General features: G+C 43.7%; 1 long non-coding RNA gene across 3 annotated transcripts in view; it reads left to right on the top strand.

Annotated features, from left to right (window-relative positions):
• LOC308560547 overlaps positions 1-17,742 on the top strand; it is a 95,960-nt gene extending 78,218 nt beyond the window's left edge. Inside the window, exons 2-6 of one of the 3 annotated variants that reach the window (XR_013999353.1) lie at positions 3,964-4,059; positions 14,997-15,096; positions 16,320-16,400; positions 16,713-16,817; positions 17,306-17,742. This is a non-coding gene — a long non-coding RNA (uncharacterized lncRNA). The remainder of the gene's footprint in view (positions 1-3,963; positions 4,060-14,996; positions 15,097-16,319; positions 16,401-16,712; positions 16,818-17,305) is intronic. The other 2 variants (XR_013999352.1, XR_013999351.1) reach the window with 2 other exon arrangements.
• Positions 17,743-18,309: the final 567 nt, after the last annotated feature.

Raw genomic sequence — 18,309 nt, 5'->3', positions numbered from 1 at the left:
TGATGCTTTTCTTCCTCTCAGAAGGACCAGCTCTTCGTGCCAAAGACAGGATGTAGAGCGGACAACCTGGGATCTCCAAAGCACAAGCCTCACCCCCTTGCTGGAGGCCCTGTCCTGTCTACCCCTCTCCTGGCCTCAGCACTCCCATGGCACCATCTCATACCCAGTGCACAGTCTGACACTTGCTTCTCCATGGTCTTGCACGGACTGTGGTGTTTTCCTGGGCACAGTGGTCTGTCTGCCCTCCCCACCGAGACCACAGGTCCCTCATAGGTAGGTAGAAGACTTCCACGGCATCTGTGACCCTGAGGGCAGCGCTGGGCATTAAATGGGTGATCAGTGAAAGCCAGTTGATAGCTTGATAGAAAGTCAATTACGTTACAGGGTCCAGAAGTCTGGATGGTCACCTCCTTCTGTGCTTTGCTGAGAATGAGCTCAAGGTTATTGAGAGCTGGTTATCTGAAGGCATCTAGGTCTCTACCCGACACTTGCTCTAGCTCTCCCTGAAGCTAACCAGGCCCAAGAATTCCACTCTCCCTTCTTCTGGAAGATGACCATATTTTACAGATTCTCCAGCCCCGTGTGAGCTAGCCCTACTTTGTGCCCAGCATTACATGTGTGCAGACATCAGTGAAGAGAAAGGTAGAGCTGTTCTCCTTCCCCTGCTTATAGAAAGTAAATTGGTGCAACTTTTCCAGACAGGATATTGACAATATTGTCTTTAAAATTTCACCTGCTTTAGCTCTTCCTGGTCCTTCAGGTCCTTCTAGACCTAGGAGGGGTGGAGCCAGCATGAGGCAGAGCCAGCAGAGTGAGCACCCACCTGGGGACCTGTCCCACAGGAGGTGAGCTGGCCTTGAGTGAGGCCTGGTTCTTAGGGGAAGGATGGTCTCAGATGCTGAATGCAGGTAATGCCAGGGCTGGGCTGAGGCACCGATATTTAAGGGATTATGGCATCTAAACCCACAATGTTTAAAAACAGAACTTCTATAGTTATATTGAGGATCACTCCATTGATATGCTTAAAAAAAGGATCGATCTCTAATATCACTAATAAGAACATGAAGGAAGCTAAGACGCTCTAAAACAATCAGTTGGCTGCTTACATAAACAGAACAGACGGACAAGCTGCAAAGTGGCAAACTACACGAGGTGATCTCTGGCACAAAGAAAGTTCATGGGCGTGCACCTGCCCCAGCCTAGCTCTGCGTAGCCCCCATCTCCTGTGTACCCTCCTTCCAGTCTGTCCCTCCCTGGTCTCTCTCCAGGTGATATACAGGTCACAAGGCCATGAATAACCTGTGTCTTCTCTGTTTGTGGTCAGGTCCTTTGGCCTTGTTGTGAGCTTACGAATTATTGGGGGGACTCTATTCCCCACCACTTGGCTCTCAGGGAGCCCACTAGAATGTGTGTAGGAGAAGGGGATGGAAAGTGGGGCATCTCTGAGGACTCCTGCGTGCCCCCACCCATGGCTCTGACCTTGGCTGGTTGTTAAGGAGACAGTGCCCATGAGCCGCAGGGCTGTCTGCATTGCTGTCCGAAAAGAAGGGTCAGAACCCAGCAGTGCCATGTGCCTGTGGGCAACATACCTAGCCTTTCTGAAGTTGGCTGTGAGGGTCCTAGGAGACGTGTGTAGAAAAACATATTGCGAACCAATAAGATCTAAGTAAATGCCGGGTGTTATTACCCAAAAAGGGACAGCAATTAAAGAGACAGAATGGAATAGCCGTGGGATTCTTTCCACTTTATTCAGTGTTTTTGTGAGGACCCACCAAGACAGAGGCAGGCCCCTAGGCCCCAGGACAGGACAAAAGGCATACATAAGTGACTCAGTAAACTGCAGAGGGTGGAGGCAGTTCCAGGAATTAACTTAAATCGGTGGGTTTGACGAATACCAGGTGCACTCAAACTTCAAGCGCCTGTGGTTGAGAAACATCCTGAGCCCACCCTTCCTAAAGAATTTACAACCCTTGCAAGGATAATGATTGCTTGCTCACTGTAACCCTATATAAGCTTGTTGTAAATTTAGATCAGGGTTCGAGTCAGAATTCCACTGCGTTGGATACGACTGAACCCCAGCTAGCTGGAATAAAAGTCCCTTTTGCTGTTACATTATCAGCTCTGGAGTGATTGTCTTTCCGCCGCATAGGGGATCTGATTCTCGGATATAACACTTTATCCCCAGCACCTAGAATGATCCCTGACACACGGCTCTCAGTAAAGGTTTTTAAATGGATGAACAAATGAGTAAATTTCCTTTGGGTTCTTGGTGGTTCACACCTGTCTCTTTTAACCTGTGACATTTCAGGCTTATCTTCTAAGAAAGTAGGTGCTGTGTGAAAGTGAAAAAGAGCACTAGAAGAGGATGGTTCCTTGCTGTGTGAATTCCGGGCCAGTTCATCACTCTGGGCCTCAGTTTCCATCTATCAAGTGGGAATGATCATTTAATCCACAGTCTTCATCCCAGGGCTAGTGTGACAGCCAATGCGAAGACATAGATTTAAAGGCTTTCTTGTGTGTATATGGTGGTTCTTAACTGTAACATGTTGGGTCACAACAACCCAGACAAGGACCCATAAAGGACCCTAGCAGAGCCTCACCAAACTGCCAATGAGAAGCCAGTCTCAGAGACGAAGCAAATCTTGTATTTATTAGAAATTGCCTGTGTGAGTCAAGTTATCTGTGTGGGTAGAAATTTGTTTGGTTAGATATTGAATTCCTGATTTGTGTCCAATTTTTTTTAATGATCCATTTAAAGAAAGGGAAACACTCCCACACAGCATCAGTTTACAAAGTCTTGAGAAACCACTAACTCTCTGCTCTTATCTAACCCACGGGCCATCCTGACTCAGCTGCTCAAGTCAGAAGCCTTGCGGGAATGCACGAGCTCCCGAAAGCTCTTATTTCATCACCAAAATACCTTTTCTGAAAACAGGCAGACCAGCCTGAAAACAACCCTCAGGGTACAAGTCTGCTGAAGAGATTGTCTCCCTGCTACGCATATCAGATTCCCCCCAGTGACCCTTCCTCCCTCTACTGTCACCATCCCCCTACCTCCTCCAAAAATTCCCGCTCTACTTGTTGGCTGAGCCTGAAGGCTCTTTAATGAGGACAGTTTTCCACTGATGGTTACAGAAACAGCCCAAATGAACACACATACCTCACAATTCAACTTAAATTCCTACCAAGCTTTCACCTGACACTCCTGAAAGGGGAGTGACGTGAGAGGGGAGAATACTGGGCAGGAGGGGGTTGACCTGAAGGAGAGCAAAGGACCCAGAAAGGGAAACTTGGGGACTTGGGGACAAAGGCAGAACTGGGTCAAGGGTCAGCTCTGGACCACAGTAACTGAAGCACATATCTGCCCTTGGCCTCCCCCATCAACACTGAGCACTTCCCAGCTTTATCTGCTTCTTCAGCCAAGAGAGACCCCAAGAAGGTCTGCAAGAAAACACACACCCTTATTTGCCTTTTGTCCATAAAGACCAGGGATGTAAGGTTGGCAGTAGGCTGTGCTGAATAGGGCCATGAACTCTGTCGGTCCACTTTACCCCTCCAGGCCTTTTTTTCTTCATCTGCAAAACAAACCAGGTGGTTAAACTGGAAATGTTTCAAGTTCCTTTCTAGTTCTATTGCTCCCGTTTCCCAAGTCACCTGCCCCTGTTTGGATCCAGTAGAACAGCAGGGATTCTTTTCCTTACCCTCCCGGAGTAAATAGGGAACCAGGGGGATACCTGATATGGCCCCTAGAGGAACTCCCTCTATATAACTGATTATACTTGAGTGTAGGAAGCATCAGACCTATCCGGGTTCTGGTCTTTGCTGCTTACTGGCCATGTGTAATCTCGGATAATCTTTCCACCTCTGCTCCTTTATCACTAGAAGTGAGAGAGATGGCCCCTGCCTGGCAGAGCCAGTGGGGAGGTCAGAGTTGATGTACTTCTTTTTTCTTTTTTTTTTTAGAATAATGCCTGGCTCATCACAGGATTCTCTTGTCATTGACTCCCTTCCTTTCATCTCGCTGACTGCGTCATATTGGCCTGGATGTTTTAGAAGAAGGTAAGCTCAAGAACTGTTCCACAAATGTATTGGTTAAGCCATAGACTAAGCTGTTGTAACAAAGAAACCCAAAATACAGTGGCCCAAATGTGTTCAAATTTAATTTTTCTCCTATTCATAGAGGTCATAAGATACAGGTAGGAGGTTGGCAAGCACCTGTCCCTGAGACCCCTATTTTCTACATCCTGCTCTTCAAGACCAGCTCAGAACCCACTCCCTGGAGGCTCCAGATCCCTCTTACCCACAGGGATCCCAAATGGTCAGCTCTCCTCAGTGGACACTCAGCACACACTGCCTTGCAGTTCTAGATAACTTTCCAAGTGAGAACGCCGTGACTCCTCCACCAGGCAGGGAGCTACTTGAGGTCAAGGGTCAAGACCTTTATCTCCCCAACCCCACTCAGCCTCAGAGAAGTGCCTAGCATGGTGCATGACACATGGTAAGCTCTTCAGGAGGGTTGGACCCTGAGTGATTGCATTCTTGGGGACTTCAGGCAGCCATGAACATGAAAACCTAGGTATTTACTTAATCATCACCATCGTGCATATTTCTCAGCTTAATTACCATGCAATTTCTTCATATCTTCCAATAAATGAAAGAAGAAAAAAAAGTGTATCTGGTGAGTGTGTGTGAAACTGAACTCTCATGAAAGCCTTTGTCTCACCACAAAAATTCAGAAAATGCACTTATACATGAATGCAGGGAAATACAATTTTCCTGCCATGTGCACCTTAAGAGCCCTTGGGTGAATGTGCTGACTGGGATGCCCGGTGGAGTGAATATTTTTATTACAGTAAATTTTATAGAATCCAATTTCATAGTGGAAAAACTTACCACAGTCATCAGTTTTGGCAACTGCCGCAATGTAGCTGGCTTATGGCTGGCAATCCAAAATAGCAATGTAATGTGTAATTCATCATCTACCTCAATGTTTATTTCACAACTGTTCATTGAAGGGAAGACCACACTCCTCCAATGAGCTGGTCAGCAGGAGCTCTCCCAAGATATAGCTGGCCTGTGTGGGGATGAGATCGTTTTCATCTGCTTTGAAAATGTTCACACTGACATTTTTTATGGCCATTCTCTGTGTCGGATCTAACTCTACATTCTTTCTTATGGAGCATCCTGGTTCTGCCCACTGCTCCTCCCTTAGCCCAATTCTGCAAGAAGTGAAATATTTAGCATCTTTTCATGGGCCTGGAACTTTTCTAATGTGTGGCAAGCCTTCTCCTGTTTGGGCTGCTGGTTAAAGCCTATGGCTCTCCACTTACTTACCTAGGCTCGTAAACAGGGATGCTTCATACAGCTGTGCAGGCTGTGGACTGCATGAGTTCAGGGAGTGCCAGTTATTTATTTAAATTATATTTATTGAGGTAACATTGGTTAATAAAGTTATATACATTTCAGGTGTACCACATTATAATTTGATATCTGTATAACCTTTTGCATGCTCACCACAGAAAGTCTAGTTTCCTTCCATTACCATGTATTTGACTCCCTTTGCCCAGTTTGCCCTCCCCCACCCTCCTTCCCCTCTAATAGCCACCATTCTTTTGTCTGTATCTATGAATTTGTTTCTGTTTTGTTTTGTTTGTTTGTTGCTTTTTTAATATTCCACATATGAATGAAACAAGACGTGTTTTGCCTTTTTCTATCTGACTTATTTCACTTAGCATAATACCCTCAAGATCCCTCCACATGTTGCAAATGGCTATATTTCATTATTTTTTATGGCTGAGTAATATTCCATTGTACATAGGTACCACATCTTCTTTATCCACTCATCCATCGATGGACACTTAGGTTGTTTCGTATCTTGGCTATCGTAAATATTGCTGCAATAAACATATGAATACATATATCTTTACAAAGCAGTGTTTTCATATTCTTTGGATAAATACCCAGAAGAGGAATTGCTACATCATATCGTAGTTCTATTCTTAATTTTTAAGGGAAACTCCGTACTGTTTTCCATAGTAGCTGCACCAATTTACAATCCCACCAAATGCATGAGGGTTCCCTTTTCACCACATCCTCTCCAACATTTGTTATTTCTTGTCTTTTTGATATGTTAACCTAAAGATAAAAAAGCCTTTCAAAGTGAGAGGCAACAAGCATTTATTTGAGATCAAAAGAATTGCTATTCTGGATGCACTGATTCAGGCAGAAGTCCAAGTAATGTTCTGATTGGGAGACAAATGTAGTGGGTGTTTATAAGAAAGAGAAAGACAGTTATATCAATAGAAGGAAGGCATTTCTATTGGTGCAGATGGCATAAGGTAGTGATGCTAATCCTAAACAATGTTTTAATTTTCGGTCTGGTAGCCATAATAACTACTTTTTTATTATCTTTGCAAATAGTCCTTTGGGGTACAAAGTTGCTGTTTTAACATTCCAAAGATTTAAGGCATAAGACGTAAGTGCAAAGCTGTACTTGGGAGTGGAAGCTCCAAATCCATTTTAAAGTGGCTTTTTTTTTTTTTTTTGTAGGTAATAGCCATTCTAACAGGTGTGAGGTGATATCCCATTGTAGTTTTGGTTTGCATTTCCCTAGTAACTAGTGATGCTGAACATCTTTTCATATGCCTGTTGACCATTTGTATATCTTCAAGGAGTGGACCACAATAGCTCCTCCAAACTGTATTGGTACCGCCTCCACAGTACCCCAGGAAGACCCCATTTCTCTGCAAATGTACCCTTGAACTCCCTGCCATTTAGTGTTCAACAAAAGATTGACTGAGAGAAGCAGGCCCAACAGCCATGAATCCTGTCTGTTCCTGAGCACTGCAGGTCCGTTCCTAAAACAGTCCAGACTAATAGAAAGCTGTGTCTCTGGACCACATTGTTCTAACTCTACATGCAAAAGCTTTTACATGACAATGACAATGTGTTATAAGGCGTCAGCCACGCTGGAGAACGTAATGAGAAACGCTGTGATCCTCGCCACAGTTCCCTAAACTCTCCCGTTAGAACCTTGCTCTAACATACAGCCTCTTTGAAGGGGCTTATGGGGGAAACTTCTTTCTGGTCTCAGTATCAGAGTCATCTTTTTCCTGAACAGTTTCATTTGATTTTACAGACAGGCAGTGACTCACGTAACTGAAGCTGCTTTCACGTATTAAGTGTTAGAGAGCTGAGACAAGTTAATGGCTCAACACCAACTAGTATAAAGCCCTCACAGCATGTGCTTTAAGTCCTTGCCTCGTTTCTGGCTTCATCTGAATTAATTAATTCAACACATAGTTACTGGGTGCCCACCACAAGCCAAGCACTACTCTAGATACTACCCTGACAAAACCAAAAATTCCTACCCCAAGAATTCTAGTGGGGAAACACATGACAAATTAGCCATGTGTACATACATATAATTATATATTAATATACACATATATTGTTGTATATAATATATGTACATAATTATATATTTAATGTTAAATGTATTTTAATGTATTATATACATTATATCTCAAATGTTTTATATGTAAATACATGTAATATTATATTCGTTGTTGATCAAGAGGTAGGAAATAAACAGGGAAGAGGAGTAGGGTGGGAAGAGTGTATTGTAAAGACCTGGAATGACTTTCTGAGATGCCATTTGGGCAAAGCCTGAGCCTGATGCTGCTGAGTTAGTGTGCTGTGTGGACCCCCCCGTGAGAGGAACATTCTAGAGGGAAGGAACAGCAAGTTCAAAACCCCTGAGGCAGGAGTGGCCTAGGCCTTTTGAAGCAGCAGCAGGAGGTCGGCGTGGCTGAGGTGGAGTGAGGACGGCAGCGGCCAGGCCAGGGGTATCTGGAAGCAGGATACGGTCGGGCCTTGGAGTCCTTTGATGTGTTTGGACCTTACACTTCATAAGATGAGAGGCCACTTGAGGGGTCTGAGGAGAGGAATGACATAATTTCAAAGGATCACTCTAGCTACTGAGTTGAGATGAGACTTAGGAGACAAAAGTAGAAGCAGGAGAGTAATTAGGAGACATTGCAAGAGCTCAAAGATGGGGTGCCTTGAGCCAGCTTGGTAGTAGGGGCAGGTGAGGAAGGATCATATTCTGGATATATTTTGTACGTAGAGGTAATAGGATTTGTTGACAGAGGCAATGTGGGTGTGAAAGAAAGGGAGGAGTCAAGGAGGACTCTGAAGGTTTGGAAGGCTGTTCCTGTCTTGAACTACATGCTCTCCCAGGAGAAGAATATGGGACAGTGGTTTTGAACATGCTAAGTTTGAGGGACGGAAGCCAGGGACACTGCAAAACTAAGAGTTCATCTAAGCATCTTACCCTCATTTTTTTTTAAACCCAACTTCCTAGGCTGGTATTTAACAAACCTTATTATTGTCATTTCTATAGATCTCCTTATGTTCTTTTAGAACAAGTCAATTATAGTTGAAACCAGTGTTCTCATAGTGATCTCACAGCATTCATTTAAGAACTATTTATTGACAGGCAATTATGTGCCAGGCATTAGGAGCTGGGGATAACCAAAGTCTCTGGCCTTGCAAAGCTTGTGTTACAGTTGAGGGGGATGACAGTAGTTGACATGTCATTAAACATACAATTAAGATAATTTCAAATTGTAACAGGTGCAATGAAGAAGGTGGAATAGATAAAGGAGGAGAGGATAACTCAGGACAGGAGTTGTGGCTTCACTGAGGGAGCGCTACGTGAACTAAAACTAAAGTGATGAGGAGGAGCCATGCCATGTTCCAGAGGAAGAGCATTCCAGGTGAGGGAGCAGGCAGGGCAGAGGCCTGAGGTGGGAATGAGCTTGGCATGTTGAGATGACAGAAAGTAGGCTGGCAGGTGTGGCTGGGACACAGTGAAAGGGTGAGTGGTACAGGAGGCAAGGCCAGAGAGGTGGGAGGGAGCAGCTCATGTAAAGACTCCCCTGCATGACAAGATCTTTGGGTTTTATTTTAAGTGCACTGGGAAGTCACTGCAGATTTCCCAACAGGGGAATGGCATCATGTGATTTATCCTGACTGCTGAGTGTCACAGGGGCTGGAAAGGATCAGGAGATTGCAATGAATGAAGAGTGAGATGGTGGGGGCCAGATGAGGATAAGAGTATGCAAGTGTGAAAGGCACTCAGGTGTATTTTGGCCTTGCTGATGCACTGAATGAAGGGAGAGGAAAGTCAAAGATGACGCCTGGGTTTTGGCTAGAGCAACTGGATGGATGTTCGTGCTGTTTACAAGTTAGACCCAACTAGAAAGGGACTGGTTTTAGGGAGAAATTGAGTTCCACTCCAACTATGGTAAATTTGAGATGCCTATTAGTCACTTTGCGATTCAGCATGTTTTCTACAAAGAAAATCACTCATTCCTTCAATTAGTATTTGTTGAATGGATGAATGCCAGACCTTTTTGGGTGAGGGAGGTCAAACTCAGAGTTTGTAGATTGGTAATTCAAATCGGTGAAATTGACATCATAGGAAGCAGTTTCACTGTGTTATCGTGAGCAGTCATCTTAGCCACCTGCGGAGGCCCAGGGCTGGGAAAGATTACCTTTCTTCTACAGGTGAGGTGTCTGAGGCTGGGAGGAACTACCTGCCCTGCCCAATGAGCCCACCTCCAGGGGTAGATCCAAGCCTTGTACCTTTGCTCTTTCTTCCATCCCACACCAAGCTCTTATCAGCGTGCTGCAGGCCCCTGAAAGAGCTGCCATGGAAGTTCCCCATGTGACATGGAGCTGAGCATGGATCACCCTTGGGGACATGGTGACTCTAGTCAGCCAAAAGCTGTGGGACCCTGTTTTAGCCTGAAAGTGGCCTGGGCCCTCAGTAGGCAGCCCAAAGCTGGCCATGACTTCCAAATGGGCCTGCCTGAGCTCTGGGACAAGAGCAGTGACACCCACAGACAAGACTTCTCCCTCTGCCCTGGTGAATCAAAAGCACCAGGGGCAAAGGTTGGCCCAGGCTTTGGAACTGAACCTGGGCCAGGTTTCTGTTGCAGGAGACAGGCCTCTCTCTGGGTGGTTGGCTTCACTGGAGTCAATTAATGAAGAGACAGGAGGGAGGGGCATGGCCACTTTCCCAAGGGTGCATGCTTTTCACATCCCTGTTTCCAAACTTACAACCTCCACCCCGGCTTGACACACACATTCCCCTTAAGAAAATTTATTTTTGTAAATTTTCACATCAAAGGTAGAAATATAGGTATTTATTTTTGCAGATGCAAGTAATATATTGAATAATAATCATAATAGTGAGTCTCAAACTTAAGCATAAGAATCAATGAGTAGAGTTAGTATCTTAGTACATTTTAACTGCTATAACAAAATAACACAGACTTGGTAGGTTATAAACACCATAAATGTATTTCTCACAGTTCTGGAGGCTGGGAAATCCAGGATTAAGGTGTCAGCACAATGAGGGCTCTCCTCTTGGTTCATAACATCACCTTCTCATGTGTCCTCACGTGGTGAAAGAGGTCAGGGACCCTTCTAGAACCTCTTTTATAAGAGCTGTAATCCCATTCATGAGGGTCCCACCCACATGATTTAAACACCTCCCGAAGGCCCCACATCCTAATAGCATCATTTGGGATGTTAGGATTTCAACATATGAATTTGGGGGCATACAAACATTCAAACCAAAGCAGACAGTATTGAACAATGGTTAAGACCTTGAAATCTGAAGCCAGACTGCCAGTTTGACTCCAGGCTCTATTACTTACTAGGTGTATGAATTTGGGAAAGTTCCTTAATCTCTCAGCAACTGTTTATTCATTTGCAAAATGAGGATAATAATGGTACCCAGTCATAGACTGTGCTGAGGATTAAATTAATTAATTAATGTAAAGCTCTTGGAGTAGTGCCTGCACATAGTATTCTATAGGTAAAAGCTATTATTAATAATAGTATTAATTTTATAGCTATATTAATTTTATGGCATTTATTGCTATAAATGCCAAGTCTAGAGTCATATGCACAGTTTCTGTTTCAGTGATCCCAGAGTGGGCCCAAGAATTTTCACAAACATTACCACAGATTTTTGTTGCTATTGAACTAAATGGACACTTTGAGAAACCCTGGATTATAAGGGAAAAATGAGCATCCAGGAACAAGGCAAGGTGGGAGGTACTACAGGGAGAAAAACAGGAACACAGAACAGTGTACACTTCCCCAATTCATAATTTCATACTCTTTGAAGTGGTAGATTTAGAATGGAATCCAGTGAGCCTTGCAATGGATACAAAGATGGTTTCCAAAGAGGGTAGTAATTTAACTGTATTATTGATTTTTTTCATATTATTTTATTATTTTATTTTTACATATCTCTTTCCACTAGATTCTTTTATTGAGATATAATTCACATGCCATAAAATTCAACCTTTTAAAGTGTACTATTCAGTGGTTTTTAGTATATTGGCAAAACTATGCAGTCACCACTATCTAATTTAAGAATATTTTTATCACCACCCACATAGGAAAAAATTTACTCATTAACAGTCACTCCCCATTCCTCCCTCACCCCAGCCCCAGGCAACCACTAATCTACTCTTTGTTTCTATGGATTTGCCTCTTTTGGACATTTCATATAAATGGAATCTCACAATATATGGCTTTTTGTGATTGGCTTCTTTCACTGAGCATGTTTTCAAGGTTCATTCATGTTATGGCATATATCAGTACTTTTTTTCCTTTTAAGGCTAAATGATATTGCATTGTATGGGTAGATCACATTTTTTTAATTCATTCTTCAGTTGACAGACACGAGTTGTTAATTTTTTGGCTATTATGAATCATGCTGTAATGAAATGTGCACATATTTGTGTAGACAGATGTTTTCATTTCTCTTGAGTGTATACCTAGGAGTAAAATTGCTTAATCGCATGGTAACCCAATGTGAGACTTTTTGAAGAACTGTTTTCCAAAGCCACACCACTATACATACGCTCCCACCAGCACTGTATGAGCATTTCAATTTCTCCAAATTCTCACTAACACTTGTTATTGTCTGTCTTTTCATTTTAATCAGACTCTTGTGTGTGAAGTGGTATCTCATGGTGATTTTGATTTGTATTTTCATAATGACTAATGGTGTTGGGCATCTTTTCATTGGTCAGTTTCTGGCCCTGTAGGGTTTCTGGGTCCTGAGGCTGAGATACTGAGACATGATTGTATTTAGAACATGCTGTTAATTTCTTCCCTTCAAGTCTAAAGAGGAACATGGTTTATTAGTATATTAGCAAATATCTAAGCCCTTCCTACAACAGATATAATTTTTCCTGAAAGCCTAGCAAATGAACTTAACTAAACATATTTTTTAAATTATTTCACCAACTAAATGAATAGTTGAAGAAAATAAACCAATATGAGTAAAATATAAGAGAAACTTCATTGGAAGAAATTTTTTTGTTGAAGTACTTGCTTGAAAGACATTTATTTGAGTGGAACCCACTGACTCCTCTAACCTTCCTATGCTAGGCAGGCACAGCACCACTGCTCCAGACATCCAGTGATTCTGTAGTACACTGCAGGGAAAGGAAACTTTTCCTCTACCTTTCTAGGGTCTTCTGGCTGTCTAATAATTAAATTGACATTAGGTTAACAGGAGAAAAAAACAAATTAAATTATGTCCATACAGGAGCCCATAAGGATATGAGACCCACGTGCAGTCAGGAAAAAAAGGCTTATATGTATCTTGAGCTATGGAGAACAGGACAGGGGCCTGTGCTTCAAAGGAAAGGGAGACAATCCACAGGAAGATGAGAAGAGCAAACGTTTTCAGAGACAATAGTCTGCAGAAAGGACTTTGATCTCTAGGCCCAGAGAGCTCCCCGTAGCTGAGCTCCTCCTAGCCCATACTCTGTAGTTATCTCTGGTAATACTTCTCTCCCTAGACCAGGACCTCTATCTAAATTCTTTTTTTTTTTTTTAATATATCTTTATTGATTTCAGAGAGAGGAAAGGAGAGGGAGAGAGAGAGATAGAAACATCAATGATGAGAGGGTCATTGATCGGCTGCAGGGCATGTGCTCTGACAGGGAATAGAACCCCGATCGCCTGGATCCTAGGTCGATGCTCAACTGCTGAGCCACGCCAGACCGGGCTCTATCTAAATTCTTTTAGGAAGTTAAAGGGGAGGTAATAAGCTCTTCCTGAGTCTTTTGGGGCCTTGATGGTCTTTAGCTCAAAATAGTCTGCACATTCTGGGGAGACCTGATCTGCACCCCCATATAAAGATAAACAAGCACTCTCTTAGGCCCAGAACTGGAACTTCCTTCAAAGAGATCTCAGGACAACTAGCTCTCACGTTGGATGTTTCCTGACTGCTGAAGGGTTTAGACAAAGTCTTCAGTTGCTCAATCACAAGAATTTCAAAGTTTTCCCAGTTTATAGTTTGGGGATTAGGGGGCTAAATTCCTGAAGGCCTGGAAAGAAGAGTATATCACCAAGAAGCTCTAAGCCTAAACTTGATTGGAAATGGATTTGATTTTTACTCATAGTGTAAACCACAAATTCCCTAAAAATGAGGTTGCTAATCCCAAGGGAATCCTACTGAGGGTATTCTGGGATGTTCCAAACCCTTAGCTCTTTGGGAAACCTGATTCCAAACTTGAACATCTCTTTTCCATGTGCCTTCTGTCATCCTGTGACTAAGCATCATGACGAATTACTCCGATTTTTAGAGCTTATAGTACTAGGAATCTCAAACCAAGGCAGACTTAAAAAACAATGTCACAATCCTTTACAAGATATTCTGTTCCCTGAGGAATTTCTGTCAGACCCTGATTATGAGAACGGCTTTTCCCCTCTGCTGGAAAGCAGCTGGCTGGAGAGACAGATACAGAAGAGAAAGGCGGGCCAGCGGCCAGCCGCTGAAGGCGGCATCTGTGTTGAGTAAAGGCCCAGCTTTACCATTTAGTAGCCATGTGGTTTGGGGTGTGAAGGGAAAAGGGCCACCTGCTAAACCTGACAAGCTCAGACGGTCCCACGTGGCAGGCCTTACCAACTCGGGGACGGAGAGTAACCACACAGCATGGTCTGACCATAAATTCCTAATTGGGCAGGTTGTGGAGGTTAGTCACGTCCCAGGCCTATTGTTTCCTTGGCAAAGTTAACCTTTACCTTAAGTGAGCTCTGTCCCTTGTTCTCATGCATCTGGGATAACATGCCTTTGAAATGTCCACCTAATTTTCTTTTCTAGACCCCTCGAAGGCACAACCACAGGCACCACAGCACAAGGCCACCGAAACACGAGACCCCAGAGCCCCTCCCCGTTATCCTGTTCCCCGAAGGCCATCGCTGCTCCGTAATTAACTACCCTGTACCCACCGATGTGGAAGAAGCATGTGTTTCTCCACTTTGCTTTTCGCCCAAGCCTAGATGCCCCGCTTTGCTTTCTCCCACCCCTTACTCTACCACCAATGGAGTTCGCGTAGCCTTCTTTATGTCTTCTCCTTTGATGCCAATGTACAGAATAAGCTGTAAAGCTGCCAGTCCCTGGAGCATTTTCTCAATTCATTGAGATTTTGCTTCTGGGCATGTCTTCAAAATTTGGGGTCATCTAAACTCTTACAGAACTTTTCTATAGGCTGGACATTCTTTCACTGACAGGCAAAGTACTTACTTTCTATGAACATCCAGTTCCTCCCCTGAAAAACTGAGATAAGGCCACTTACCTCAAAAGGCTGACTTGAGACACAAATAAACAATGACCTTGGAGAGCGCTTGGTATATTAAGAACTGATACATCAGGAAAGCTATTGTTATTTTGCCCTTCCCTTCAATCTTTGGGGGGAGTGTCTTCCCTTTTCTTTTGAAACTTCTTCCAGACCTCAATCCCAAACTCGGGGAATAATTCCAGGCATTCAGAAAGTATTCAATAAAGTTTTCTCAGATGAAAAAAATCCAGTTTTCTGGACATCCAAAATATTGAATAGATGAATGGATTTGATCAATTGACAAATATTTATTAGGTTTCTATTATGTTTCAGAGACTGTTCCAGGCACCAAAGAAACTGCTATAAATAAAGCAGATGAAATGCCATGCCCTCATGGAACTTGCATGCAAAAAAGGAGAGAGACTCTAAGCAAGTAAGTCATTACAACACATTAAATGTTAGCTGGTGGTAAGTATATGGAGAAAAATAAAGCAGGGAAGGAGAATGAAGAGTGGCAGGGGTGAGGTGAGGCCAGAGAAGGGTCAGGGTATTCTAAGGGCGTCAATTTGCAATTTCAAAGGCTGAATTCTTTGGAGGTGAGTTAGCTGTCCAGGACTCATTCCTCCCAGCTCAGGGGTCACTCTGGTCCCAGGCTCCCGGCAGCGAGGCTCAGGGGCAGAAGCCAGGCAGCAGTTGTGAGGGAGACAATGACAGACCAGGCAGATGGAAGGAGACCCTGGGGCAGCGCTCCAGGTCACCCAAACCTGGGAATTAGGCCACCTTGGAAAGGATCCCCACCTGGGCTCTGTCTAAAAAGCCGTGTGCTGTGCTCGCTCGCTTGAACAGCGCTGACAGAAAATGGTCTCATAAACCAACCCCTTCCCTGTTTATGTTGCATGAATGACACATTCCTGTCCAAACTCATCCAGACCAACAGCTGCTAATTTCCTAGCAACACGGCCCTAACAATTCTTGCATGAAATGGAATTAATCCTGGCACAGAAACAGAAGTTTCTATTTCAGGAAAAAGAAAAAAAAAACATTTTGAAATTCTTTCTCTTTATCTCCCTTGCTACTCAGTCATCCCCCCCAGGAACTGCTTTTGACCAAGTTCATCACGGGGTCCCCTTCCTTCATCAACTTGGAAACCCTGTGTGATAGAAGTGTTGAAAGTTTGCTGCACAAATTATAGCATTCACAACAGCTTGCGTTTACATAGAGCCACCATGGGTTGTTTCTTGACTTTGTAAACATCAGTTTTCTGTTTCATGACAACCTTTGTAGGAAGCCTGGGCAAACCTACAAAAAATAATTTAGAATTACATGTCAGGGTAAAAGGGCCACAGCAGACTGGTCAAGGATGATGTAGGGGAACTCACTTAGAGATACAATATGGTTCCAGCAACAAAGATGCCTGGGAAATGTAGATTCTCTGTTTAACTCTCTGTGACTGTTTAACAACCTGTAGCCTCAGCATTGGCTGACTACTTAAAAAACCATAATGCCGCCCAAAGATAAAAGTCATGTCCCCAGGAAAGAGGTTAATGAAAGTATATATAGAAAGTGATGACTGCTTCATGCTTTCCGTTTACTTAGAAATGCATTGTTCTTTCTGGTGTCTATGTGACTACCTACCATATGGTTTTACTATTAAAGCCCTATAAAAAGGGATCCTGTCCTGGGAGGGGTGCGGATTCTTCCGGGCCTGCCGCCACTGGCAGCAGCTGCTTTGCTCAGGTATGTACGTTTCTCCTATTAAAGCTCTTATGAATTTGAATAAGGCTACATGTCAGTTCAGGGATCAATTCTGAATTTAGACTTTTGGGGCTTTCCCCCAACAGATGGCAATAGCTTGTATCCTGCACTTGTTCCAAATACTTGGTGTTGGCTCCATGTAGCACTGATCTGTGAAGGAGTCTCAGGCAGCTGGTTGGGAAGGAAAGTGGTAGACGATTTTTAGCATTGTCTGTCATGGATGAAATATAGTAGAGGGGCACCTCTCTTGGGTATTTAGCATGCCTAATAAAGTTCCAACTTTTCATTTTGCAGAAGAGGAAACTGACGTTCAGGGAGTCGAGGTGACTCCATCAAGATCATACCTCCAATTCGAAGTAGAACTAGACCTGGAATACAGCCTTTTAGATTTCCACCTGCGTACAATTTTTTTTTTTCTTTTTCTTTTTCTTTTTCTTTTTCTTCTTTTTTTCTTTCTCTTTTTTTTAGATGAATTCATTTATTTGACACCTTAAGTTAGGCAAAGAAAAATATATGCCTCTGCATAAAAAGAATCACATTCTCATGTTACTTGAACACACAACAGTGGTCAAAAATAATAAATGTGGAATGAATCCCAGGGTTAACTGCAAGAAACACCCTGTACAGAAGAACTTCAAGCTTCTAACTTCACTGAATCCAGTACTAAATGTGGTAGGGAGACAGATATGAGCAGAACAAGGGTGATGGGCCAGGTACAGAAGGTGCCCAGGGTGAAAAGCCCCGGGTGCCTAGCAAAGGACAAATGTAGGGTAGGACCTCATCTGTAGGGTAACTTTTCCTCCCCTAGCATATCACTGGTCATGTGGTTTGGACCCCCTGACCATTCCTCCCTAGAGGTAACATCTAGGCCTCGGGTTGTATTTCAGCTCCAGGCCCAGAAAAGCAGCAAAACCAGATAAGTCACTCCACAGCTGACCTCAGGACCGGCTGCCCAGGACCGGCTGCATTGGATAAGAAACCATCCCCGGCGCCAACCAATCAATCAGTGGAGACTTAAACCCTGAAAGGACACACCTGGAAAGCTGCTGAATATTCTATTGAGATCTTCCCCGGGACCTCCCCTAAAATCTCCACCCTTAAAACCCTGAGGACAGGATCCAGGGCACTCTCCCTCCTGGGAGCACGCCTGAACCTTTCCCTTTCTCATTCCTGCTCCCTATAGGCTCTTAACCTTTACCTTGCCAACTTGTAAGCTCCAAGGGCCCTTCCTTTGCCTCTATAACTTGTTTCCTAAGCCAATTTCTTCTACAAATTACTTCTTCCATCTCTGTGATTTTATAAATAAATGTTCTTTTATAATTTGAGTCTTGGCTCTGAATTCTTTCCTAGCCAGAACTCAAGTATCCAGGTTGCTGAACCCAGGTCCGGGCTGACCACACCAGTCTAACACCCGGTGCCCTTCTCACTGCCCCCAACAATTCCTTTGCATTCCTCAGCTTCTTCCAACTCTTTCTCACTCTTTAATATGTACAGAAGATCAGTATATGCAGCTTCCAACCTGCGCTGGCAATCTGGGGTCATCATCCAGGGAGCCTATGCCTGCTTTTTAATGGCATAATTTTCACCATCTTCAGCTTTCATTTTTTTCAATCTTTTCTTCTTATTGTTTGCTCCCTTTTTCATACATCATTTTTTCTTTGGCCAGTCGCTTCACGGCACCAGTTTTGATCTTAATTTGCCTCACACAAGGACGGAGGATGGGCCATGGTCCCTCCAACGCTGCAGGAAGGAGGGGCAGAAAGCCAGGTAACTGTGGGTATTGTTTTCAACATCAACTCTTTGTTGCTCTCATTCACAGGGTCTGGAAAGGGCTGATTTTATGAGGCAAGGGGAGATCAGGGACCTGGCTGGCTCCATGTATTGCCTGGGT

Source organism: Miniopterus schreibersii, assembly GCF_964146895.1.
Source record: "Miniopterus schreibersii genome assembly, chromosome: 8".
Classification (NCBI taxonomy): Eukaryota; Metazoa; Chordata; class Mammalia; order Chiroptera; family Miniopteridae; genus Miniopterus; species Miniopterus schreibersii.
This window is presented reverse-complemented; position numbering and strand designations above follow the sequence as displayed.